Raw genomic sequence first — 25,908 nt, forward strand, 5'->3', positions numbered from 1 at the left:
AAATAGGAACTCCATCCTGGTTTCCCATGTGGGTGGCAGGGAACCAAGTACATGGGTCCTTATCTTCTGCCTTCCAAGTGCATGGACAGGGAGCTGGATCGGCAGAACAGCCAGGACTCAAATGATCACTTGGTCCTAAGAGGCAGGTGTCCTGAGCCACGGCTTAATCCACTGCGTCACAACTGTGTTCACAGAGCCTTGACTGCCTTCTCTCCATGGCTCACACTCTGTCTGCCTGCCCTAGATGCTTTGAGGGGTGTAAGATCTGCGTGTGGAATATAGTCCTTGAGAATTTACCTGTATACACCAATTGCTTTGGATTAAGTAATACCTTTCTTCACCTTTCCTAAAATGTAGATATTCACACTTTCTGGAAGGAGGGAGTACATTCCTTTATGTATTAGTGGTGTTGTTGTTTTTTTTGTTTGTTTTTTTTTTTTTTTATCATATCGACCTCCTGTATTTGAAAGCACTGGGCAGAATGAACCCTGGTTATCTGTCTTGGAGGGACGGAGGCAGAGAGCCTTGAAAGATAGGAGGCACAGCCGTTGGAAGGGGCTGTGATATTCCCAAGGACCAGCTGGGGCTGGCTGACCCTGTGTAATTACCTAGGATGTCATGGGGGTGCTATGCGGGGGCAGGGCAAGACAGTCCTCCAGGGTTAGTCTTTGCTGTCTTGGGCCTTGGATTTCTCTGCTTCTTCTGTAGACCTGTGGGGATGGGGCTGCTTCAGGCCAAACAGTGTTTCTCCAGCTTTTGTCCACCAGGAGCTAGGCCAGGCCACAGACATTCGTGGGGATTTGAGAACAGCCAGTGCTGACAGCTTGGCTTAGACACAATTGATTGTACTTGGGTTTTCTCCTAAAGCAGTGGAAAAGGCAGCACGAAGGGTATGAAGAGGAGCATGCTGGTGTGTGCAGTCTCCCCAGCGTCGCCTTCATCCGCACACAGAGGTCTTTCCAGAGTTCTGTGAGCTTGCCAGCCCACAAAGAGGCCTCTGACACTCCCAGTCAGAAAACCACTGCTACCAGCACACAAGGCAACGGTTCTGCACCCCAGGAAGCTGTACCTCTCAGACCTCCTGTCTGGGTTGACAGCCTGGAGTTTCTGATTGCGTCAGCCCTGGGACCAATCTCCCCTCATCCACACTGCTGCTTCTGGACCAAGCTTTCCATTCGTGTCTCCTGTGGTCAGTGGCCCACCACACAGGACCTACCTTGCCGGGGGCTCAGCACAGTCCCTCCAGGCACAGCAGCTCTGTCTGGAGGTGGCTTCACTGGACAGAAGGGAAAGGAAGCTACTAATAGAGAGAGAGGGGCTGCATGCAGTGTTTCTTTTAAAAATATGTGTATTTAGTGTTCTTGGAAATAGCAAAACTAACTTATAGGTTATGTTATGTAGCTTAAAGAAACTTCCTATTGCCATGAGCTGTACTGAAGGGGCACAGATTGAACCTCCCCAATCCAAAAGTCTGAAATGCTCCAAAAATCCAGTTCTGAACAGCGACATGATGCCACAAGTGGAAAATTCTATAGCTGACCTCCCATGACAGGGTTCGTTCAAAATGCAGGTGCACTAAAAATATTGCAGAAAATTACCTCCAGGCTGTGTGTGTAAGAAACACAAATGAGTTTCATATTTAGACTTGAGTTCCATCTCCATGACATCTCATTATGAAAATGCAAATATTCCAAAATTTAAAAAAAAGAATCTGAAATCTGAAATGCATCCCAAGCATTCCTGATGAGGAATAGTCAACCCATAGCAAGGGCATCTATAATTTATTCTCTTTAAATTCATGTATCTTAATTTCAAATTAAGCCTGAATTTGTAAGGCTTCCATAGTACAGATTGGCTTTAGAATTGTGGCTTTTTTTTTTCTTAGCTATTTTGCTTTCCTTGGTAATAAACTTCTTAAAATGCCATCAGCAGTCTAAGAAATGACCTGTACTTCAGAGGGTAACGACGTGATAACAGTTTTTCTTTCCACTCCCCCTATCTGTATGGAACAGGCGGTGACTGTGGGTGGATTACTCTGATACGATTGCTTTGGCTTATTTTGTACCTTATAAGTAAATGTTTTCTCTGTTATCATTGACCATGCATCCTCACTAAACATGCAGTGGGAATTCTTTAGATACCAATGAGTTCAGGTTCTCTTATTTCAGTTCAGTGACTGTTGAATTTTAGCATGCATTGACATCATCTGGGACGATTTCTGAAATGCACACATCCGTACCATGCTGGGTCCCAAGCATATGCACAGACTGTTCTGACGGATGAACCTTGGTTGCAGCACTGATCTCCAGAGTGTACGGTATTCGGCAGCATCAGTCCCCTCACCTGGCAGATGCCAGCAGCGTTTTCATCCTCCGTCACTGCCTCCAGACTCACAAATTCCACTGGTCGTTCTTAATCCCAGCATCTGACCTCCTGAGCATTCCTGTGCATGACGCATTTGTGTAAGAGACTCCAGTCCCAGTCTGCATGATTCTGTATGATAAAAAGCTTTCCTAAAGTCATGTAGGGCCCATGACCATTTCTAATCCCTAGACAATTTTTATTTGACCCAAAGATTTTTTTAATTATAAAATTAGTTGCTAATACTTATAATTTGGGATATAACCATTTCTGAATTTGCTTGAAAATTCAGAAAATCTGGCCACATTCCTATGAGGTAGAATCAGCTGCATCGGGGAAGAGCTGCACCTAATCTGTGGGTCTCCTATGTGGGTGTCAGAGACCCAAGCACTAGGGCCATCTTCCAGTGCTTTCCTAGACATATTGGCAGGGATCTGGATTGAAAGCAGAGTCGTAGGGACTCAAACCAGCACTCCAATATGGGATGCTGGCATTGCCAGCAGTGACATAACCTGCCGTGCCCCAATGCTGGCCATGGAATAGCAGTCTCTTATGCAGTGACCAGAAACTGGACTTGTATCTGACCTCAGAAGAGGTGGAGGAAAACGTCGTGGGGTAGGACTGACATCATGAGCGCACAGTTAGGGTCTGGAAGTTCCCTGTGATTGGTCTAATGCTATGTTGTTGCCATCTTGAAATCCTTAATTTCTGAATGGGAAGTCTTGAAATTTCATTTTGAACGGAGACCCACTAACTGTACAGTGTGACCTCTCTGGAGGAGGGGCTTTTCATTTGATTTAATTTTAGTTTAGGATAGTAGGAGGAGAGAATGTTTAAGAACATCAAGGTCAGGAATTTCATTTTTGTAAAGAGAAACAATGTCCTTTCCCCTTGCTGAGATACAGAATATCTCATGTATTCAGGGAGTTAACAACCTCTGAAAACCTTATTTTTTCTTTTGTTTTCTTTCTCTCTTTTTTAAGAAAAATTTAATACATATAATTTAATAAATTTAATAAATATCCATTTAAAAAGTACAACTTTTGGATTATAGAGGTTCCCCCACCCAAAACCACCCTCCCACCCGCAAACCGTCCCATCTCCTACTCCCTCTCCCATCCCATTCCATTCTTCATTAAGCTTCATTTTTAATTATCTTTATATACTAAGTAAAGATGAAAACCACATTTTTAAACAAGATTTGTTTATTTATTTGAGAGGCAGAGTGACAGAGAGAGGGAGAGACAGAGAGACAAATATTCCATCTGCTGGTTTACTCCCTAAATGGCCACAACAGCTGAAGCTGGGCCAATCTGATGCCAGGAGTTTCTTCCAGGTCTCCCACATGGGTTCAGGGGCCCAAGGACTTGGGCCATCTTCCACTGCTTTCCCGGGCCATAGCAGAGAGCTGGATTGGAAGAGAAGCAGCCAGAACATGAACCAGCACCTTATGGGATGCCGGTGCCACAGGCAGAAGCTTATCCCACTATAACACAGTGCTGGCTGCTGAAAACTGCATTTTTACAGGGAACGGCTAGAAGGCAAGGAAACACAGATGACGAAGATGGCTGTGCCAAGTGTGTAGCAGGCCTCAATGCATTCTAACAAATTTAGACCAGTCACATAATTTATCCATGCCTTAGTTTCTTTTTATCTATAAAGTGAAGATGCTAGTTCTACCTTAAGCAAGTGTAAGGATTAAATGAGATCATTGTGAGTGACTTGCTTAATGTTTGCAACATCGTAGGCCCTCAATATATGGCATTAATATTAGCATAGGTCTCTTCTTTCAAGGAGTCTAGAATGTAGAATGAGAGAGAGAGACGTAGCAGTAGTCAGTATTGGTCAGCTCAGGCTGCCATAATGAAATACTTTGGATTGGGCATTTCTGAGATGAAAACTTCTTTTATTACAGTTTGGAGAAGTCTGGGCTCAGGGTGCCAACCTGGCCAGGTTCTGGTGAGGGCTTTGTTCTTGACTTGCAGGTGGCCACTCCCCCCACCCATTTTTTATATTTAATATTTGTTTTTTATTTATTTGAAAGAATTACAGAGAGAGAGAGAGAGAGAGAGAGTCTTCTATCCACTGGTTCATTCCCCAAAAGGCCACAAAAGCTGGAGCTGAGCTGATCCGAAGTCAGGAAACAGCAGCTACTTCTGGGTCTCCCATGTGGGTGCAGGGGCCCAAGGACTTGAGCCGTCTTCCACTGCCTTCCCAGGCCATAGCAGAGAGCTGAATTGGAAGTGGAGCAGCCAGGACTTGAACCGGTGCCCATATGGGATGCCGGCACCTCAAGCTGGGACTTTAACCTGCTGCGCCACAGTGTTGAAGATGGCTACTTTCTAATTGTGTTCTCATATGCTGGGAAAGCAACACAAGCATTTCTTTCTCTTCCTATAAGCCTGCTGGTTCTATATGATCAGAGCTCTACTGGATACAATCCAGTCCATCCACCTCGTGTAAGCACAGCTAGAGCATAAACAAAAGAGCACACTTCAAGTGGTGGAGAGGTGAGAGAAGGCTTTACACAGGAAGTGACTGCTGAAATGCAGCTTAAACATTTTTGTCAAAGACATATATGTTCAAAATAACGAATCAGGCTGGCATCATAGTGCAGTGGGTAAACCACTGTGACACCGACATTCCATATCAAGGTTCAAGTCCTGGCTGCTCCACTTCCAATCCAGCTCCCCACTAATGCACCTGGGACAGCAGTGGAAGGTGGCCCAAGTGCTTGGACCCCTGCACTCATGTGAGAGACCTGGATGGAGTTAAAGATTCTGGCTTTGGTCTGTCTAGCCCAGCCATGGCCATTGTGGCCATTTCGGGGGTGACCCAGCGGATGGCTGATATCTCCCTCTGTCTTGCCCTCCCTCTCCCTGTCACCCTGCCTTTCAAATAATATATTAAAATAATGAATCAAGAAAAACCACAGGTGTGCCCTCTCTGTCTAGCCTCAGGTTCACTTTCCACAGTCACTGCTACATGTTTGTGTCCTCTCAAAATTCACATTGAGACTCTAATCTGCAGTGTGATTGGAATTGCAGACAGGGCTTTGGGGAGATGATTAGTTCATGAAGGTGGAGCCCGGGTGGTGAAATCAGTGCCCTTTCGAGAACAGACATGAGAAATTATGTCCTTTTCCAGGTGAGGAAAGAGCGAGAAGGCGCCCATCTGTAAGCCCAGAGTGGGGACCTCACCAGCACCAGTGTCCGAGCCCCTCGAGAAATTACGGCTTGCTGTTGAAGCCACCCAGGCAATGGTATTCTGTTAGGGCCTCTTGAACAGATTGGGCCGACATTAAGACTATTTCTGCTTCATTTTTCGTATTTGACAGTCTGCTCTACTACTTCCAGTGCTGTCTCGGTTGTTTTCTTCTTTTTCTCTCTGGGTTTCCGTTGGTTGCCTTTGTGACTATAGATCATTGATTTATACGGCTGTTCCTTGTGCCATCAACCTTCAGTATTACTACTGACTCTCAGCTTTATAAAAATACACCAGTGCCCCCATTCTTTTCTCCAACGCTCCCCCACTTGCCATGGCCCTCCTTCTGTCAACTGCCCCTCTACATCCTCAAGATTACCCCTTCGTAATCTGTTCTGCTATCAGAGTCAAGTCTTCTTTGTGAGCCAAAAAAGCAGCTTTTATGTATTAAGCCTGTGCAAATACTGGGTGAGTTATATGCCTGGAGTATTTTCATTTCTTTACTGATCCAAATGATGGAAATTTAGGATCAACACGGTGATTCTTTTCCCCTTCAAGGTCAGAAGGGTTCTACTTTCTTACGATTCAGAAATTTCTGAAAATCATTATGCATTTGAGCTTGCTATATATTTAGATATCTTTTTCATGTAGGGTTTTATTTTAAGTTTCTAAATGCCTTTTTTTAGAGAGACCCAGTGAGCGTGCTCCCATCTGCTGATTCATTCCTTCATTCCCCAAAAGCCCACAATAGCCAGGGCTGCAACAGACAGAAGCCAGAACCCAGGAACTCAACCTGGGGCTTCCCCATAGGTGTCAGGGACCTAAGTACTTGACCTATCACCTGCTGCCTGCCAGGGTGCATGTTAGCAGGAAACTGGAATCAGGAGTTTGAGGCAGATAAAAAAAAAATCCAGGCACTCTGACATGGAACATATCATAACTGCTAAGTCAAATGCCTGCATCACCTCACTCCTATAACTTTCTCCCTCTCTCCCACTCTCTCTGTCTTCCTCTCTCCTTTCTGTTTTTAATTAAATCCCTAGCTTCCACAGTTATTCCCACCATATCTTCTGTTAGATGACATCATCCTTTCCACCATGATTACCTTTTTACAGCGACCACCTTCCCAAAGACTCCCTTCCCTTCAGGAGAGCCCCATCCTGCTCCCTTAGGGATTGCTTATTTCCTAGGTCTGCATCGCAGCTACCATTCTGGAAGAACAAGATTTCCCTTCACTGCTATTTCTTGCTACATTTACTGTTTCCTGATTTCCACGTCTTCTTCTTTTCCTTCTTAGTTCCCTCCTTTTGCTAAAATACATCAAGACTTTTCCAAAAATTGGCATAAAGTTTTCGAATGCCTTAAAATATCTTAAGTTTTGGCAATACATTTGATAATTTGGCTGGGTATAGGACTGCTCACAGCACAATTTTTTTTCTTTCTTTTGAAGATTTACTTATTTATTTGAAAGGCAGAGTTAGTGAGAGAGAAGGAGAGGCAGAGAGAGAGAGAGAGAGAGAGAGAGAGAGACAGATTGATTCCATCCACTGGTTGGTTCACTCCCCAATTGGCCACAACAGCAAGACTGCACCAGTCCAAAGCCAGGATCTAGGAGCTTCTTGCAAGTCTCCCACGTGGATGTAGGGGCCCAAGCACTTGGACCATCTTCTGTTGCTTTCCTAGGCACATAGCAGGGAGCTGGATTGGAAGAGGAGCAGGCAGGACAAGAACTGGTGCTCATACAGAGTGCTGGCACGGTAAGCAGAAGCTTCACCCACTGCGCCACAAGGCTGACCCCTTGTGGCACAGCTTTCAACACGATCTGCACAGTCCTGTGTTGACTTTCTGTTCAGTGCACAGTGTCTTAGGTGTCCCCCCTCTGACGGAGACCTCAGTCGGTGGTCTCTTCAAAGGGGATATTCCATGGATGACGACCAATCATCAGACCAAGAGGGTAGAGGTCCTTGCTAAGAGATTGCATTCAGTGTGGATAGCTCAGTAGCGTCTGCTTCCAGGCCACCTGCTTATGTCTGTGTTGAAAGCTTTTCCTATCCCTCTCCTTCCCCCTTGTACATTTAGCATTTCCTGCATTCCTTTTTTTTTAAAAAAAAGATTTATTTATTTATTTGAAAGTCAGAGTTACACAGAGAGAGAAGGAGAGGCAAAGAGAGAGAGAGAGAGAGAGAGAGAGAGAGAGAGAGGTCTTCCATCTGATGGTTCACTCCCCAATAGGCTGCATTGGCCAGAGCTGTGCCGATCTGAAGTCAGGAACCAGGAGCTTCTTCTGGGTTTCCCACGTTGGTGCAGGGGCCCAAGGGACTTGGGCCATCTTCCACTGCTTTCCCAGGCCATAGCAGAGAGCTGGATAGAAAGTGGAGCAGCCGGGTCTCGAACTGGCGCCCATATGGGATGCCGGCACTGCAGGCCACGGCTTTACCCACTATGCCACAGCACCGGCCCCATTTCCTGCATTCCTTTCTGGAATAGTTCCTCTGCTTCTTTCTTCTCTTTACTGATCCCAAATTTTATCTAATCTTTGGACTGGAAAAACTACCTCTGCGACTACTCAGACGTATCTTTTCAACTGGGCTCTTGGCTAAAGACTTCATCCTTCCGATTTACAGTCTTTGTTGCTGCTTCCAAAGTGGGTGACTCATGCCTAACTGAGCAGAACTGAGCAGAAGGAAGAAAAACCCTTGAGGGTTCAAGTGGTAGAGAGGGAAAGAAACATGCAGAAAGCATACGGGTGGACACGTCAGGATGTCATCCTGCCTCTACAGGTTGGATCCCATTTTCCCGTAGACTTTCGAAAGTGAAAACAGCTCCTTTTTTTTTTTTTTTTTTTTTTTTTCAGTACTGAATGTTACTAATGAGAACTCAGATGCCATGCTAGCTTGTTCTTTTGTGTCTGATTTGGCTTCGCTTTTCTGGAAGATTTTCAAATGCTCTTTTTAGGCTTGGGGTTCTGAGATTTCATAGTAATGTTTCCAAATCCCTGAATGGGTATTTTGTCCATCCTTCCTTCCTTCCTCCTTTCCTCTTTCTTTCTCTCGCTCAAGATTTACATATTTCTTTATTTGAAAGGCAGAGTTACAGAGAGAGGAAGAGAAAGGGTTCTTCCATTTGCTGGTTCACTCCCCAAATGGCCACGAACGGCCAGGAACTCCATTCAGGCCTCTCCTGTGGGTGGCAGGACATCTGCTGCTTCCCCGGGTGTATTAGCAGGGAACTGGTGGAAAGTGCAGCAGCCGGGCCCCAGACTGGCATGTGGATAGGAGCCAGCATTGCTGATGGTGGCTTAACCCACTGAGCCACGATGCTGACCCCAGTAGAGCCTTTTGATCTGAAGAATTGTGACCTCTTTGCTTTAAATATTTCATTACTTCTTTGATAATATCATCTTCCTCATTTTCTCTTATCTGTTGAGGCTAGACTTGCTGAATTGGCTTTCTCTTTTAATTTTTAAACATTCTGGTAGATTACACAAAACATCAAATTGTCACCTCATTCCCCTTCCATTTCTTTGTCTTTTTTTAAGATCTGAGAAATGTTCTTGACTTCTTCATCTTTTATTGTACTTTACTTCGGTAACTAATCATTTCTAACAGTTCTTTGCATTTTCTGATTGTTACTTTAGTGGTACCTTAACCTTGGTTCATGGATATCTCATCTCTTTGAATATCTTAATTACAGTTGCTTAATCTGTGAATGATTTGTTTCTTTGATTATTTATCTTGGTCTGTCTTTCTTGTTGCTTGTTCTCTTCCTATGCCTGGCTTGCTTCTGCTGTAATGTGAGGACATTCGTCTAGGGAATCTGCTTGGGGGAGGGTACCTGGCTGGGAGCTGAGGGGCTTTGCTGTCACATGGGTGGGGTCTGGGTTGGCTGTAGGCTATGCATCCTCCCAAGCAGTTGAGTAAAAAAGGACTTTATTTAGGACGTCACTGTCTATTCCAGAAACCTTAGCTTTTTTTTATTTTTTAAATTTTTTTGACAGGCAGAGTTAGACAGTGAGAGAGAGAGACAGAGAGAAAGGTCTTCCTTTTTCTGTTTGTTCACCCACCAAGTGGCCGCTACAGCCGGCGCGGTGTGGCCGGTGTGCAGTGCTGATCGGAAGCCAGGAGCCAGGTGCTTCCTCCTGTTCTCCCATGCAGGTGCAGGGCCCAAGCACCTGGGCCATCCTCCACTGCACTCCTGGGCCACAGCAGAGAGCTGGACTGGAAGAGGAGCAACCGGGACAGAATCCAGCGCCCCGACCGGGACTAGAACCCGGGGTGCCGGCGCCGAAGGTGGAGGATTAGCCTAGTGAGCCGCGGTGCCGCCCTAGAAACCTTAGCTTTCACCCATTAGTGCAGTTGAGTGGCTCACGTGGTCCAAGTTTGCCAGTTCACTCCCTAGGTCCCTGCAGAGTAGTCTCCTTCAGCAGAGTCTTCGGTCTCCTTTGTTCTCTTCATCCAGGGTGTACGACAAGCTTGCTGGAGATGGCAGACGCCCATCCTGGAATTCTCCATGACTTTAAGATGGCTGCAAGGCTCCATCCGTACCCCACAGAGAGAGCTGCCGTGCTACCTCAGCCTGATGCCATTAGGCATTGGGTTCATCTGAAGAACTCTCTTTGTTCTGATTTCCTGCTCTCCAGGCGATCCGGGTTATTATCTGACTTCCTCTACGGTTCTGCCTGCGGAAATGGATCTGCTACAAGGGCTTTTAGGCTGCTACTCTTTATAATAGTATAATAGTGTTGGTTTTTCTGCCCTCCCACACCCCCCTCCCCGGACTGTAAATGAACAAAATGGCATTCTGACCACTCTATCATTTGGCTTTCCCTGTAGGTTTACCAATGGGGAGGGAAGTGGCTGGTTATACAAAGGTGCTCTTCCTGTTCCTGTGAGAGCTACTTCTCAATGCAAATGAATAATTCGGCATTCAGTTCTGGGGACTTGGAGGATGTGAGTCTTCCCCTCGGGGGGGTTAAAGCACTCAGGGGGCACTGGGGTTTCTGAGCCTGGAAGGGAGACGATCTGACACTGGAATGTGGAAAATTCTCTTGGTGAGGACACAGCCCACTGAGCCTTGTTTCCTATGTGATAAGCACACATGCTCGTAGCTGCTGTTATTTTACCATTTTTAGGCAAAGACAAAATGCTCAAGGCTCAGCAGAAGACGGGTGCTTACTGTGCATGATTTGCTGAGCAGCAATATCTAGGTTTCTGGAACACAAAAGTATGGTGTTGTTTCCCTCTTACGCAGCCTTTGAAAAATTCCCCCAGACTCAGTACAAAATAAGCAGTGTTTTAAATTTTTAATTTAATGATCCTGGTGCAGATGCACTTACTACTGAGCTTACTAATTAAGTAGGGAAAGAAGACAAATGAATTATTTTCAATCCCAAGCTCAACCCCTCCTTTACCCCTATTTGTGAGAGGCGGTACGAGATTTCTGCCAGGAAAGGAGAATTTCCATCGTATGTGGATGATTCTCAGATATTTCCAAAAGATGTAAGTGAGGAAAACAGAGAGGTAGGAAGGTACAGTTTCCTATTTACTTCTCTTTTGGAGACAAATTCATCGACCCTCAAAACCAGGCTCCAAGAAAGCAGGGTTTTCTTTTAAACTGGAATGGCAGAGCTGCCTAGGAGGGGATCCTATCTACAGATAATGGCTGCGGTTGCCATGGCAACTGCAGGTTCACCTGCACACCCAGTTTGTCTGCTCCTTTTGTTCAGAGCACATTCCCATTAAGGAGCAACCAGCACTATTAGCAAGACAGAGGCATTTAGTGAACTGGTTGCCCCCATCCTGTGCATGGAGCTTTTGTTCTGTAATGGATCTGCAACACCCTGGGTGCCTGGTGGTTCACACCCTAGCAGGAGGGCACTTGAACAAAACATCTGTCTACAAATATTTATGATCTATCTCACAGGAGCCACACTTTTCAGAAGAAGAGTTCAAGTATGCAATTCACAAACTGAGTGAGTCCCAAAGGCTAATGTGCCTCAGGATCCCAGCAACCTGCAAAGAACAAGTCCCCAACCCCCCCCTGCAGAGGATCTGATTCCGCAGGGATCTTAGTCCATTTTGGGCAGCTACAGCCCAATAACACCTCCTGGGTAAGCCATAAAGAGTGAAGAGCTGGCCTGCTTACACTTGTGGAGGACGGACAGTCCACGGTTCCAGGATCAAGGGGCCATGACTGGTGAAGACCTTCTCGCGGGCGGGGACTCTCTGCACGGTCCCAGGGCTGTGCAGGGAACTATCTGAGAATCATCCACATACGATGGAAATTCTCCTTTCCTGGCAGAAATCTCATACCGCCTCTCACAAATAGGGGCAAAGGAGGGGTTGAGTTTGGGATTGAAAATAATTCATTTGTCTTCTTTCCCCACTTGAAGGACACATTCAAACTATAGCAGTATTATGGGCGTAGGTATCTTTAATTTTTCTTCCATGTTCTCGCCCCCACAGAGGTAAGAATTCAAAGCAGAGGCATAAATACAGTGCACAAAGTTAGAGCAGGATTTACTTAGAAGAGAGGCAGGATGAGACACACACACACACACAGATTATCATTGGCACATGAGTGTGGGCCGCTCTGTATGGAGAGATGCCCATCATAATGCACCGGCCAAAGAGTTTCCCATGAGTGGGGGAGGAGGCCAGAGAAGGAACCGTAAGCATGGCCCAGAGGCCAAGAGCAGAAGAAGGGCTGCTCTCATGGTGTCAGTCTCTGCTCTGAGATAGGGGCTGGCGGCCTCAGAGCATACACATGGGGTGCAGTTTAGTGTGTGTGAGGCTTTCTGGGAGTGTCATGGCACCTCCACACGGAGCTTAACTTCCACGTGGCCACCGTGGTATTTCTGAGACACAAGTGCATCATGGGAAAGTTGGGTGTACTGGATGGACAGGAGTTACAATGCAGGGCTGTGCAGAAATTGTGAGAAAAGCGTCCAGCTTTCTTTACTCCTAACTTCCTGCTGTGTTCCCTTGTGTTACCAGTGGGTCTGAGATGGGGCCTCAGACTCTGCGTTTGTAGCAGGTGTCCTACTTGTGTCAGATAGAGACACAGATGTCTCAAGAGTGGGCAACCTGGGCCCAGGCTGAGCTTGTTCCAGGCTCTAGGAGACATACAGGTGTGCAGGGAAGCAGGATTTATTTAAAGGGATAGTACACACTCAGTGGTGAGTGCAGGCAGCCTCTCTTTACAGGGAAGGGAGAGCTGTTGCCCCCACTGAAGTTGAGGTCGTCCCTTTATAGCATAGGTGGTGGTGCCCTAACTGAACAGTCAAATGGAGTTTGGGTGGGGCTTGAGTGCCGCTTGCTTCTGTGTCCCTTCTTTTTTGGAAATCTTAGAAATATTATGGCACCTCCCTATGGGACTGGAGCACACACTTGGTCAACTCTAGGAAGGTGTCATGCCGTCTGGTGCATGATGGGAAGCGAGGCTCAGATGCATGATGGAGAATGGGTGTGCCAAGCCTGCAGCCACGTTGGAAGGGGGTGGTGCTCGGGTGGTGTGGAGCTATGGCCCAGGTGCTGGTGGCAGTCTCTCAGCTTCTCTCTGCTTACCAGCTGCCTTCATGCCCACATCAATCCCACACTTGTGAGAATCTCTATTTTGGGGGCCACCCGAACAGCTAGGAGAAGACAGAATCAGACCCTGGCCCCCCAGGAAGGATAAAGAGGACATCTGTATCTTCAGGAATGTCTCTGGCAGTGAATCTTCTCTGAATGTATTCATGCCATGTGGCTTTAGTCAGGTGGCAAAGTAGCTTTAGGCTGGGCCCGGGCTTCAGATTGCTTGCTCTTGGGGCTTGCTCCATTGGACATCAGTGGCAGGGCTCGCTCTGAGCAGCATGCAACATCCACTGTTATCACGGAGAGAGGAGGCAAGGAACTCAGCTCCTGGCGGGACAGGCCAGCTCAGGATGGGCAGGAGGAGCTGCCTCTTCCAAGGCCAACACAAAGATCCCGCACCAACCAGCCTCTGCCTCTCACATAAGGGCCAGTGTAGGCTTTGGTGTCAGGAAGACAGAGCTTCAAAGCCTTGGGGGACAAAGAAGAAGGCGGCTCTTTAATTCCCTGTTGCAGATGCTGGAGAAAGCAGAGGCTACACACCTTGGAGCTGTCTTCCTGGAGCAACCTCTTCCCTCACCTTTGAAGTTTCCAGCCTCCTGGGCTTTAAATAGTCCAAGATCAAATGTCTCCCCAGTGTTTTCTTTTAGCGTCCAGTTTGCCCTCGATGCCTGCTTTAACCATACTCTCTTTGTTGGACACAGAAACCCTACAGGCACCTGCTTGTAGGGATGGCCTTAGAAAGAAGTGCGACACTTCTAAGAAATCTTCCCCCAGAGCTGGCATTGAGGGGGCAAGAGAGGCAACCACGATGGTGTATGCTTAGATTCCGATTGTCCTATGTAAAACTTTGTGGAAGGATGTTCCCAGGCCCCTACCCCCGGCAGTCCTACGTGTCTGGAAGAACTTCAGGGTGCATGTGCCAAAACACTGCAGGTGCTGCGCAGGCTCTTAGCAAATGCCTTTCCCCTTAGAAGAACAAAGTGCATATCTGAATAGAAGTCCTATTTTTGGAAAGGAGAAGTTGCTCCCGTAGATATTTGCAAAACTCTTTCCTTGGGGAAGGCATCCTCAATTGCTTACCTTTCTTTCCTGCATGTGGTTCAGGAAGGGCCCAAATCATAGATCACCTGGTGACACTTTGCGGCTTTTTTTTCCACTTGCCTTGATAGGAAATGGATGACAATGACTTTCTTTCTCTTCTCTTTTTCCAAACAAACCTCTGCTCACTGTTGTGAACTCTTGCACGGACACCTGTAGGGCCAGGTTTGTAAACATTCACGCTGAGGTCTGAGCAGAGCTGTGCTGGTGGTTATCTCTGGCAAAGGAACCACGTGGAGTTTCCCTGTGAGGATGCAGCAGTGGGGGCAAGCATTTGGCCTAGTGGTTGAGAAGCTGGTTAAGGTGCCTGCGTGCTGTGTTAGAGTGCCTGGGTTTGACTTCCAGCTCCAGCCCCTGACTCTAGCTTCCTGCTTATGGAGACCCTGGGAGACAGCAGGGATGGCCCAAGTAGTTGGGTGCCTGTCACTCTTGTGGGAGAACTGCTTTGAGTTCCTCGCTCCAGACTTCAGCTCAGCCCAGCCCTGGCTGTCGCAGGCATTTGGGGAGTGAATTGGCTGGTGGGAGCTTTTTCCCTTTTTCCTGCTCAAAAACAAAAACAAAACCAAAAACAAACAAGAAGGTAACAGTGAAGGGAAGTAGTAAGATGTGGTGGTGAAGCCTGCAGGCTTTGAAGCCATGCTCTCCCGACTCTGACAGCCCCCTCACCTGTGATGTGGAACTAAGGAGAGCTGCAGCAGGTGCAGTGAGAATGAGGTGAGGTGATGGATGCATGCTAAGCTTCTAGTGGACGGTGGCATGGAGCAAGGTCCTGGGGTAAGTTTGCTACTCTGAAAGTGGAGAAGAGGCTGCTGCATTTGCCTTCAGTCCGTGGACATGCTTGGCTTTATTTGGAAGAGCAAGGAGGCAATGCCATCGGCATTTGGACTGGAGAAGTGAGTTGTCTGGTTGCCATCTTGTGTCCGTAGGGTTGATGCTGGGATGCATCTTGATGAATACCTTAACAAGCACATAGGAGGGGGCGTGCCAGCAGGGTTGGGTTTAGTGGGAGCCACACCTGCTTGCTACTGGCCAGAATCTCTCCGCCACTCCCAGGTTCCATGATCAGATCCTCGTTATTAGATTTTTTTTTTTTTAAGGGAAAGGGTTTATTGGAGAATACCCAACAGACTGGAGGGAAAGGGCTAAGAAGGAGAAAGAGAGAGAAGGAGGGCGTTAGAGAGAGACAGAGACAGAGGTCAGGAGATGGAGAGGAAGAGAGAGAGACACGTGTTCATGTACAGGTCCTTCTAAAACTTTGCCAACGGGTGGGAGGGAAGTAGGAGCAGTGAATCCCATTAGGATTGGGGTAGGGCTGACACCGGTGGTTGGGCCATGTAGCCACGTGGTTTCCAGCAATGGTGGTGGGGACTAGAGCCTAGGATGGTGTCAGGGTGTAGATCACGCCATAGATAAGACTGTGCCATTTACTAACATTCCCCCCTTTTGTTTTTTATAAAGCAGGAGCTGTATGGGATTACATTAGTCCCAAAAGTCCAGGAGGGGTAGAGGGACAATGATCTGTTTTTAGAGCTACTTCCTATCGACATGGGGTGATGTCTCAAGCTGCTGTCTCCTGGGTGGGGAGCTGAGTATATCCCTGTAGCAGCATTTGGTTGACCGCCTGGTTGCTGAAGGCCTTGGTTTGTTCCATTATCACCTGCTGTAAACACTTAAACAGATACGGTAGTATAAAAGACAGGGTAAGTATAGCAACAAATGATCCCAAGAGTGCCATTAACCAGGTAATGAGAGGATTTCATAGAGGAGAGGAAATGGGGGGGTTCTCTGGACCCTTGTGAAGACTATTTGATGGACATGGTTTAAAGCTGATCCCAACCAAGACCAGGAAAAAGGCAACTCAACTTTTGCAGGTAGAGGGGTTTGTCTGTGGAGAAATTCTGAACAATCATACCACATTAAGTGGGGGAGAGAACCATCAGTATACACAGGTCAGGAGTAGAGGAGCCATTGATGTAAGAGTAGAGGCTATGATTACAAAGGAATGAGACCCAAGTGGGCTAGACAGAGTCTAGGACAAAGGACAGAGTCATTACTAGCACCTAAGAAAGGTGCTGTCTCAGCCACGACTACGTTTTCTGATTGAGAGGCAAATAGAAACTGACAGAAGGGGCTCAATACTAATCTGGTGGGCTCGCCCCATTAATATCCAGAACTCCCATCTCTTCTCAAGCTCTGCTCATCGTCTACGATAAGAGTGAGGGTTGCCACGCCTTAAAGGAGTCATTTCCTCCTGTGCAGAAGAATAAAGCACCAGGGTTTGCCATAATCAAGGAAAAATCCAGCCCTCCTTGATACCTCCCATCTCTCATCTCCTCATCTTTCCCTGCCTTTTCTTTTTTTTTTTTTTTAAGATTTTATTTATTTCCTTGAGAGGCAGAGTGACTGACAGAGAGAGGAAGAGAGAGAGAGAGAGAGAGAGAGAGAGAGAGAGAGGTCTTCCATCTGCTGGTTCACTGCCCCAAATGACTGCAACAGGCCAGAGCTGGGCTGATTTGAAGCCAGGAGCCAGGAGCTTCTTCTGGGTCTCCCATGTGGGTGCAGGGGCCCAAGCACTTGGGCCATCTTCCTCTCCTTTCCCAGGCCATAGCAGGAGAGCTGGATAGGAAGAGGAGCAGCCAGGACATGAACCAACGCCCATATGAGATACTGGCACCGCAGGTGGAGGCTTAATCTACTATACCACAGTGTTGGCTCCTATCCCCACCTTCTTAGCATTCACTGAGTGCCCATCCCATGTGCCAAATTCCAGTGGCATACAGTAAAGCGGATACACCTGGTCCTGTCCTCAAGGAGCTTGTATTCTAGAGAGAAAAAGATCCAAAACAGGTAAATGGGCAAAATAAAATAATGTCATGCTGTAATAGGTGCTGGAAGCAAGGAAGGAAGGGGCTGAAAAGAGAGAATGGGACGGACACAGGGATCTGGCACCGACAGGGTGGTCGGAGGAGCCACTGCGGATGGGACATTCAGGCTGGGAGATGAGTGCCTCTTTGCGCAAGGACTGTGGCGAGATGGTGTTCTCAGCAAAGAGGCAGTCTGGGCTTGAGGTACAGGTGCAAAGAGGACTTCGAAAAAGGCTGAGAGTATGGCAGTGGCACTGACGTCTGAGTATACGGTGGGTCCCTTGGCATCTGGTGCAGTAGGGACATCCAGACACAGTGCAGAGGCATCGGCTCTCCCCAACACTCTCCCAGTGTTTTCTGCAGCGTCACAGCACGGCAGGTGCTGTTGGGAGCACCAGGGCTGCATCAGCCAGCTAGCAAAGGTTTCCACTCAGGGGAGCTAATATTCCAGCGGGAGAAAACAGAAAAGAAGCTGCAAAAGTAATTTACAAGTATGTTATGTTCTGTATTGAAGGGGTTAAGTGCATAGGAAAGTAAGACAGAGCGGGGTAAGTGGGGGCAGGTGTGCATGTGTACATATGGGTATATGTGTGTGCTCCTGTGTAGAGGCATGTGTGCCTGTGTGTGTATGTGTAGGTGATTGAATACAGAGTGGTCAGTATGGACCACACTGGAAGGCGAGATTGAAGCAGGTGAGGGTTTAGCCTTACAGGTTCCTAGGGGAAGGGTCCAGATGGACTGACCGGCCAGTATGAAGGCCCAAAGGCTGGGGCATGAACTGTGGGTGGTGAGTGTCTGGGGATTTAGCTCCCTGGGGTGACTGACTAGCCAGGGCCATGGAACATGGTGGGGCTGGTCCTGATGACTTCTGAGATGACGGGGGGCCGTGGCTCCCAAGGCCTACCCTATTGGTGCTCACAAGCTGCTGCATTCAGAGGCTTGACTTGGCCCTGCAGGTGTAGGAGCTGAGGCTCAAGAGGCTGTAGGTGGGACACCATGCCAGGCCATGGGGTCACACATCATTATCCTGCTTCTTTCCCCATGCCCCGAGTTTCCCTAAGCCCTTCTTGATGGCACTTCCGTCTGGCTTCTCCAACTACCCAAGAGGCCTATAAAAATCGTGTAGTCCTTTCTGGTCCAAATACCAACCCTGCCTCCTCAGGGCAGAGGACCAGAGAGGTTAGCGGGGAAGCAGTCGGCCGGGGCTAACAAGTGCTGCTGATGAGTTGTGGGACTGCGGGGTGGTAGGAAAGCAGGTTATTCAAGGTCAGACAAGTGTTGGGTTGCTTTCCACCTTGGCCACTTGGTTGAGAGGCCTTGCAAAGGACCCCATGAAGAGCATTAGAAAAGTGTGGTGAGCTTTGAAACACTTGCCTCTTGTGTGTGTGTGTAGGGGGGAGACTCTTCAGTCGTTAGCTGAAGATTCGAAGTCGTACCTGACGTCCCAGCACCAGTAGTTCTTCCTGTTGCCATAATCCTTTGGCCTGACCGATCACGTCTTCTGCTTGCTTCTGTGGAGCAGCAGTGAGCGACCCTTTGGACAGTTCAATGTCTTTAGCAGCCTGGTGGCTCCTCAGCTCTAATCTGAGCAGGAGGGCGGGGGGCACCCCCTAGTACTGAGAGCCTAGTACCCCCTAGTACTGAGAGCCTGCGCTGGGCAGTGGGGATGATAGAAAGGTGGGAGCCTGAAAAATCCAGAAGGAAAGCTCCTTTCTTGGGACATTAAAAAAAAAAACAAAACCCTAGAAGGATCTAGAAATTCAGGTGGGAAATGAATGGCTTGGGAGAGAGGGAGGAGAAGGAGGGTAAAAGCATAGTGGTTCGATCCTGGGTGCCTCCATCCTGGTCACCCCGGGTCTGTGCCTCACTCATTCTGAGCACTTGAAGCGGCAGCTCTGATACCGTCCTGCTTATTAGTATTTTTCAGTGTTAATAAGTTTGTGGGCTCTTGCCACGTCGTCAGAGGAGAACTCTGAATACTGGCTCAAGTAGACCAGACAGCATGGTAAGTTTTCAAGGTCTTTATTCTGTGAGAGGAATGTGCAGGAGAGTGAGGGCTTTATGTAAGGGAGAAAGGGAAGAACTTAGAAGCTAGGTTGGGTCCATACCAAGCAGAGAGCAGGCCAGGAGCCACGTGGAGCAAGCGTTTGGTTATGAGCAGCCACAAGCAGCTTAAGCACAAGTAGCGAAGTGAAGGCAGCGAGACTGAGATTTGGGGTCGCTCCTTGCCTTTTATATACTTCCCAAAGGGGAGTGGTTGCATAGTCTGATGGGCAGGTGGGCATTCAGGAGAGATCAGGTAGGGGCATGAAATCACACAGGGGCGTGGTCTCCAGCTTACAAACCTAATAGGTTTTATTCTGTCTGCATGCCTGTGTCAGCTCCAGGTCACCCCTGCGCAGAGAACCAGCGGTGGAGCCTTGCGGTGCGCAGATGTCGGGGTTCCTCCCCCTGGCTCTGGCTCCGTGGGTCTGGGTGAGGTCTGGGCAATCCGTACTTCCCACAAGGCTCTGGGTGATTCTAACGTGCCCGCGGTTGGCGCGCACTCTGTGGGGGTCACTTCTCGCCCCCGCCTCTGAGGACAGTGCCTGGAGGTTGGTTGCCATGCGAGAGCCAGCAGGATGCGGTCTTCTGCATATTTGGGGGAATGCGTATGGCTTCGTCTGTTCCGGATGCTAGAGCTGCTAGAGCAAAACACCTGTGAGTGGGCAGTTTAGAAACTTCAGGAGGAAGGCTGGCGCTGTGGCTCACTAGGCTAATCCTCTGCCTGCGGCGCCGGCACCCCAGGTTCTAGTCCCGGTTGGGGCGCCAGATTCTGTCCCGGTTGCCCCTCTTCCAGGCCAGTTCTCTGCTGTGGCCAGGGAGTGCAGTGGAGGATGGCCCAAGTGCTTGTGCCCTGCACCCCATGGGAGACCAGGAGGAAGCACCTGGCTCCTGTCTTTGGATCGGTGCAGCGTGCTGGCCACAACGTGCTGGCCGTAGCAGCCATTTGGGGGGTGAACCAACGGAAGGAAGACCTTTCTCTCCGTCTCTCTCTCTCTCACTGTCTAACTCTGCCTGTCAAAAAAAAAAAATAAAAATAAAAAAAAAGAAACTTCAGGAAGTGGCTGCTCTCCATGCTGGAGACAGAGACAGGGAAGTCCACAGCTGAGGCCCCAGTAGATTCATTGTCTGGTGAGGACCCACCCTCCGCTTCCAAGAGGGGCTGTGTCCTCACACGGGAGATCCCTTCAACCTCCTGTGTCAAGACACTAATTCCATTCAAGAGGCGGAGCCCCCTCAAAGACCCCACCTCTTAATACCATCACCTTGGAGGCTAGGTTGTAACATGAATATAGTGGGGAGATAGCATTCAGACCCCTGCAGGAATTCGGCAGGGCCATTCATGAGACTGTATCCCCACTCTGAGGGCTGCTGTTTCTGCTCATGTGGCTTCCTGGCTCCTGGCAGCCACTCCTGTTCCCCCACCTCTCTTCCCTGAGAGCGATGCTGGGATTCTGCGCTGGGAGAGGGTGCAGGGCAGAAGGAGGAGGAGGAGGAGGGGAGACAGCGGAAGCTCTGAGAGGTGGTTTGGCTGGGGGGCGGGGAGGGGAGCTCCATGTGTTGGGGGCCACAAGGACCAGGGACCAGAGAGAGCCTCCCCAGGGCAGGGCTCCCCAGGGACTGCAGCTTGAGTGGGTGGAAGGGAATGGGAGCTAGGACTACAGCTTCCTCTGAGCCATCACAGCAATCCATCTGCTTTCTGTCCCTAAGGGAGCTCCCGGAGGGCCCCCTGATGTTCCTTGGGCCTGAGATGCTTTTCTGGACCATTGCGGAGAGCCCCCTCCTCTCACTGTCCCCACCATCCTCGCTGAGCCAAGCATCCCCCTCCCCCAGCCACCTCCTGTGGCAGGGAAAGCAGAGGCATGGTCTCCTTGCACTCAGAGGTAGAAGCAGCAGGGAGAGCGAGTAGTGCCATTTTACAGGGAAGCGGGGAGGGAGGAAGTTGAGCAGGAGGACGTGGGTGGGTGGCTCAGGAGCCTCGAGGAGTCCCGTGTTGCCGCTGCAGAGCAGGGCTTGCAGGAATGAGAGGGAGCGGAGCCAGGTGCAGCACTAGGTGGCGTTCCGTCATCCCCGCAGCCACAGCGAGGGCCTGGCCGAAGCTCGCCCGGAAGCCCGCGGTGTGCTCCTTCTGTGAACCGAGTGGAGGCGCCGGGACTGCTCTGATCTAACCCCCAACGTGTGCTGCTGTAGGAGAGGACGTGGGCTCGGTGGGGTACCTCCGCCGGATGCCACTCACGTTTATGTATCTTTTCCTCTTCTCAGACATTTTGTCTTGTGACTCTTTTGGTTCTCACGCAACCCTGGGAGACAAGTCAAGGGAGGATTATCAAACCCACGTTATAGAGGGGAAGACTGAGGTTCGTGAAGGTTTAAGGAATCAGCAAAGGGTCGGGACTTGGAAGTGGTAGAGCTGCGTCCAATGCGCGGGTGCTGACTTAGAGTCGTGTGGTTTCTGCTCAGAGCTCTCTCCAGTGCTTCGTATTTAGCGTCGCCAGTCCTGTTGCCTGCATTCTGCCCCACTGGGCAGGCTCACCGGGTGAGCACTTCTGTGGCTTGGCTTCTCTGGAAAGCCTGGGGTTTTGGCTGATGAGCGAACTTGAGGCCCTGCTTTTGCTCTGTGCATTGTGTATACTTAATCACGTTTGACGGAATTTACTTTAGCTGAGTCCAGGCTGTTGGCCTTTTCCCTCTCTGTGTCTTTCCTCTTCAGTCATAGTCAGTGCGAGTGATCCATCTTCCCTTGGCCTTGCAATGCATAGTCCCCTCTCCTCGCCACCCCCCCCCCCCCAGCCTCTGTAGATGCTAGCCATGGAAACTCCCCCTCTCCCACTTGGAATGAGCGTTCTTGCCTTTGGAAAAGAAGCCAGCATTCTCTTTGCTTTTTGACTCGCTTTCTTTTTTTAAAGCTGCCTGTTTGTTTTTCTCTTCCTGTCCCTGGCTCAGTTTTTCCAAGTTTCCCTTGTGGCCTCTCTTGAGATTTCACCTGAAATTTTCCTGCTGCCCTAAACCCTTCCTCATCTAATTATTTCAGCTCTTCATTCTGGCTAAGAAAGAAAGCTGCGAGGTCAGCATTGGAAACTTGCAGCTCACTTTTGAGCTATGGAGGCAGGTAGGGGCTCCATCATGGGACTCCTGCATTTCACGGCATGCCTAGGTCTGCCGAGGGTGTGTTCATGCATACGATTGTCATAACGGTGGCGTGCGGCGGGCAGAGTGGGGGTTAGCACCTTGCCCTGCACACAGGAGGAAGTGCAGAATCACCAAGGTAATCATCAAAGATCAACTGACTTCACGTCTTGGCCTTGAACTCTGATTGTGAATTTTGCATGAGAAAACAGATTGTTTTAAAGTACAGTATAAAAGTTTAGATAGAACCCAAACTGATAGTGTGTAAGCCTAGGAGAGACCAGTTGGGCTTCTAATTTTTATTTGTTTTATTTGTTAGAGGGAGAGAGAGAGAGAGAGAGAGAGAAAGACAGAGAGAGAAAGAGAGATGTCTTCCATCTGTGGCTTCACTCCTCAAATGTCTGCAACAGCTGGGGCAGTCCAGGCTGAAGCCAGGAGCTCAGAACTCTATGTGAGCTTGTTGTAGAGATGGCCGGGATACAAGTCCCTGGAATCATTGCCTGCTGCTTCCTGGCTTGCACGTTAGCGGAAGGCTGGAATCAAGAGTGGAGCCAGGACTTGAATCCAGGTAGTGCGGGTATTGTAAGGGCTGTCTTTTTATTTAAAAAATTATTATATTTATTTATTTTATTATAAATTTATTATTTTATTTTATTTATTTGAAAGGCAGAGAGAGAGAGAGAGAGATCTTCCATCCTCTAGTTCACTCTCCAGGTGGTCACAATAGCCAGGGCTGGGCCAGACTGAAACTGGGGGCCAGGAGCTTTTTCCAGGTATCTCACGTGGGTACAGGGGCTGAAGCATGTGGGCCATCTTCAGCTGCTTTCTCAGGCACATTAGCAGAGAACTGGATCAGAAGTGGAGCCATTGGTACTCCAACTTTACCCCTTATGCCATATCACCCAGCCCCCAAGGGCTGTCTTACCCACTGTGTCAAACTCCTGCCACTGGCCTGTCTTTAACATGTCTTCCATCTTACTGAGTTCATTTGGTCCAAGGCTGATTGGTTCTCAGAACTTCAGGCTCACAAGCTTGGCCTTGTCTGTGTTCCAGAGATTTTAAGATACTGGTTATCGGGCTGGCACCATGGCTCACTAGGCTAATCCTCCGCTTGTGGCACCGGCACCCTGGGTTCTAGTCCCGGTCAGGGCGCCGGATTCTGTCCCGGTTGCCCCTCTTCCAGGCCAGCTCTCTGCTGTGGCCAGGGAGTACAGTGGAGGATGGCCCAAGTGCTTGGGCCCTGCACCCCATGGGAGACCAGGAGAAGGACCTGGCTCCTGGCTTCTGATCAGCGCGGTGCGCCAGCCGCAGTGCACTGGCCGCGGCGGCCATTGGAGGGTGAACCAACGGCAAAGGAAGACCTTTCACTCTGTCTCTCTCTCTCACTGTCTACTCTGCCTGTCAAAAAAAAAAAAAAAAAAAAAAAAAAGATACTGGTTATCGACATGCCCTACCCAAGCTCCAAAGTCACAGATGTCTTAAGATAGATGAATCCTACTACAGTCAAATTCTGTAGCTCGAAGAGCTAGAAACTTGCTGTATCTCTGTGGGGAGCAACTCGGACTAGACTAAGTTACTCAAATTAAGACTTACTCTATGCATCTGCTCTCCCACAATATGGCGCTGAGAGAGGAGTAAACAGCTTCTACACAGCTGCTTCTCACCAACTTGACAAGCTGCAGGAGCTGCTCCTGATTGGAGGAGAGCAGCGTACTCGGCGTGTGGGTAGCAGAGTTGGGATTGGTGGAAGAGGACTATAAAGGAGGAGAGACAACATGCACCAGGAACATCTAAGGGGAACAGCTGAGCAGCCCCCGAGAGAGCCGGCCGGTGGTGTGCTGCTCCCCCGCGGAAGTGGGGAAAGTGGCAGGGGGAACCGCCCTTCCACGGAGGTGGAAGGGTCGGTAGCCAACCTGGGAAGAACCAGCAGCAAACCCGGGAAGGGCCGAGCAGACAAAAGAACAGCGCAGGGTCCTGTGTCGTTCCTCCACGAAGAGGGGGAGCGACATAATGGTGCCGTGACTCGGATAGGAAGCCTAGGAGCGACAATCTCCAGTCTCATTCATTAAGTGCTGATTGGTATTTACTCTCAGAGCGTCAACTTACTTCCGTTTTTTATGGCATGTCTCAGTGTCACTGCCACACACCACTGACAGGGCCGAGGGAAGCCTGCCCAGGCTCGGTTAGGCTTGACGTGTCCTCTCTCTTCTCCACCCACCCCACCGTTTTGGGAATTTTACCGATGCCTATGGACTCTTCATGTCTTGCTTCAGAGACGACAGATGCTATACCTTGCCTTCTGCGTTATGTTAACGTAGACTTCTTGCTCATTGTTTCCATGAAAAGTCAGATTCAATATATTATTATTCCCATTGTAACTTAATGACACTTATTTGGGGGGGAACCTAATCCTGGAGACAAGAAAAGCCTCAAACAGTGACAGCTTTCTTAACAAGCATTTTTCCAAATCCCACCCAAAATGCTTGTTTTGTTTTCCTTCTATTGCCTGTAAACACATCAGTTTCAGATTCTCCCTTGCAAAATGCGAGGAGTTGGATCAGTCAATCAAGAGTTAATGATACCAGCAAACGTTTGCAGGGTGTTCTCTGTGTGCCCAGTGCATGCTTTGGGTACACTGAGGTAAGGAAAAGTCTTTGTCCTGTGGAAGCTTGTAGGCTTCTGCAGAAGCCAGACAAGTGCACAAATTGCTACAGCAGGGGAGAAAATGCTGTGCTGGAACCTGGCCCCGGGCAGCAGAGGCAAAGCCAGCCATGTGGGTAGGCGTTCTAACCCCCAGGCATCAGCTGCACCTCTCCATGCAGTCCCCTCCATGGAAATCCTCCCTGATCTCATCATCCCAGAGTGACAGTGGCTTCCCACGAGTGCTCCGTCTTCCATTGTTGACTCCTTTGAACCCCTCCCCCACAACACACACCCTGAAAGTGTTTTTTTCATCCACATCTCCTCACTGGAGCCATCTGAAGCAAAATTCTGTTCTGGCCAGGATCGCTGTTGATATCAGAACACAAGGAAGCCGGCGCCGCGGCTCACTAGGCTAATCCTCTGCCTGCGGCACTGGCACACCGGGTTCTAGTCCCAGTCGGGGTGCCGGATTCTGTCCCGGTTGCCCCTCTTCCAGGCCAGCTCTCTGCTGTGGCCCTGAGTGCAGTGGAGGATGGCCCAAGTGCTTGGGCCCTGCACCCCATGGGAGACCAGGAGAAGCACCTGGCTCCTGGCTTCTGATCAGCGCGGTGCGCCCGCCGCGGCAGCCATAGGAGGGTGAACCAATGGCAAAGGAAGACCTTTCTCTCTGTCTCTGTCTCTCACTGTCCACTCTGCCTGTCAAAAATAAATAAATAAATAAAAAATAAAACCAAAAAACAAAAACAAAAGAACACAAGGGAGCATTGCCCATGCAGGGAACTGAATATCCTTAAGTGGGGCCCAGGTATAGGGTGTCAGGTAGACAGAGGACAGGGCTATGGCCTACAGAAGCCGGGTCATCAATGCTGAAGGTGTAGGTTTTGTTCTTTCAATTTTTTCCAGGATACTGTGATTAGTTACTGAGTAATTTTATGCAGGAAGGCGGGGTGGGGAGGAGGGACATGATCAGGTTTATATTTTTAGGAGACTTTTCT

The sequence above is a fragment of the Oryctolagus cuniculus genome, chromosome 3, assembly GCF_964237555.1.
Source record: "Oryctolagus cuniculus chromosome 3, mOryCun1.1, whole genome shotgun sequence".
Classification (NCBI taxonomy): domain Eukaryota; kingdom Metazoa; phylum Chordata; class Mammalia; order Lagomorpha; family Leporidae; genus Oryctolagus; species Oryctolagus cuniculus.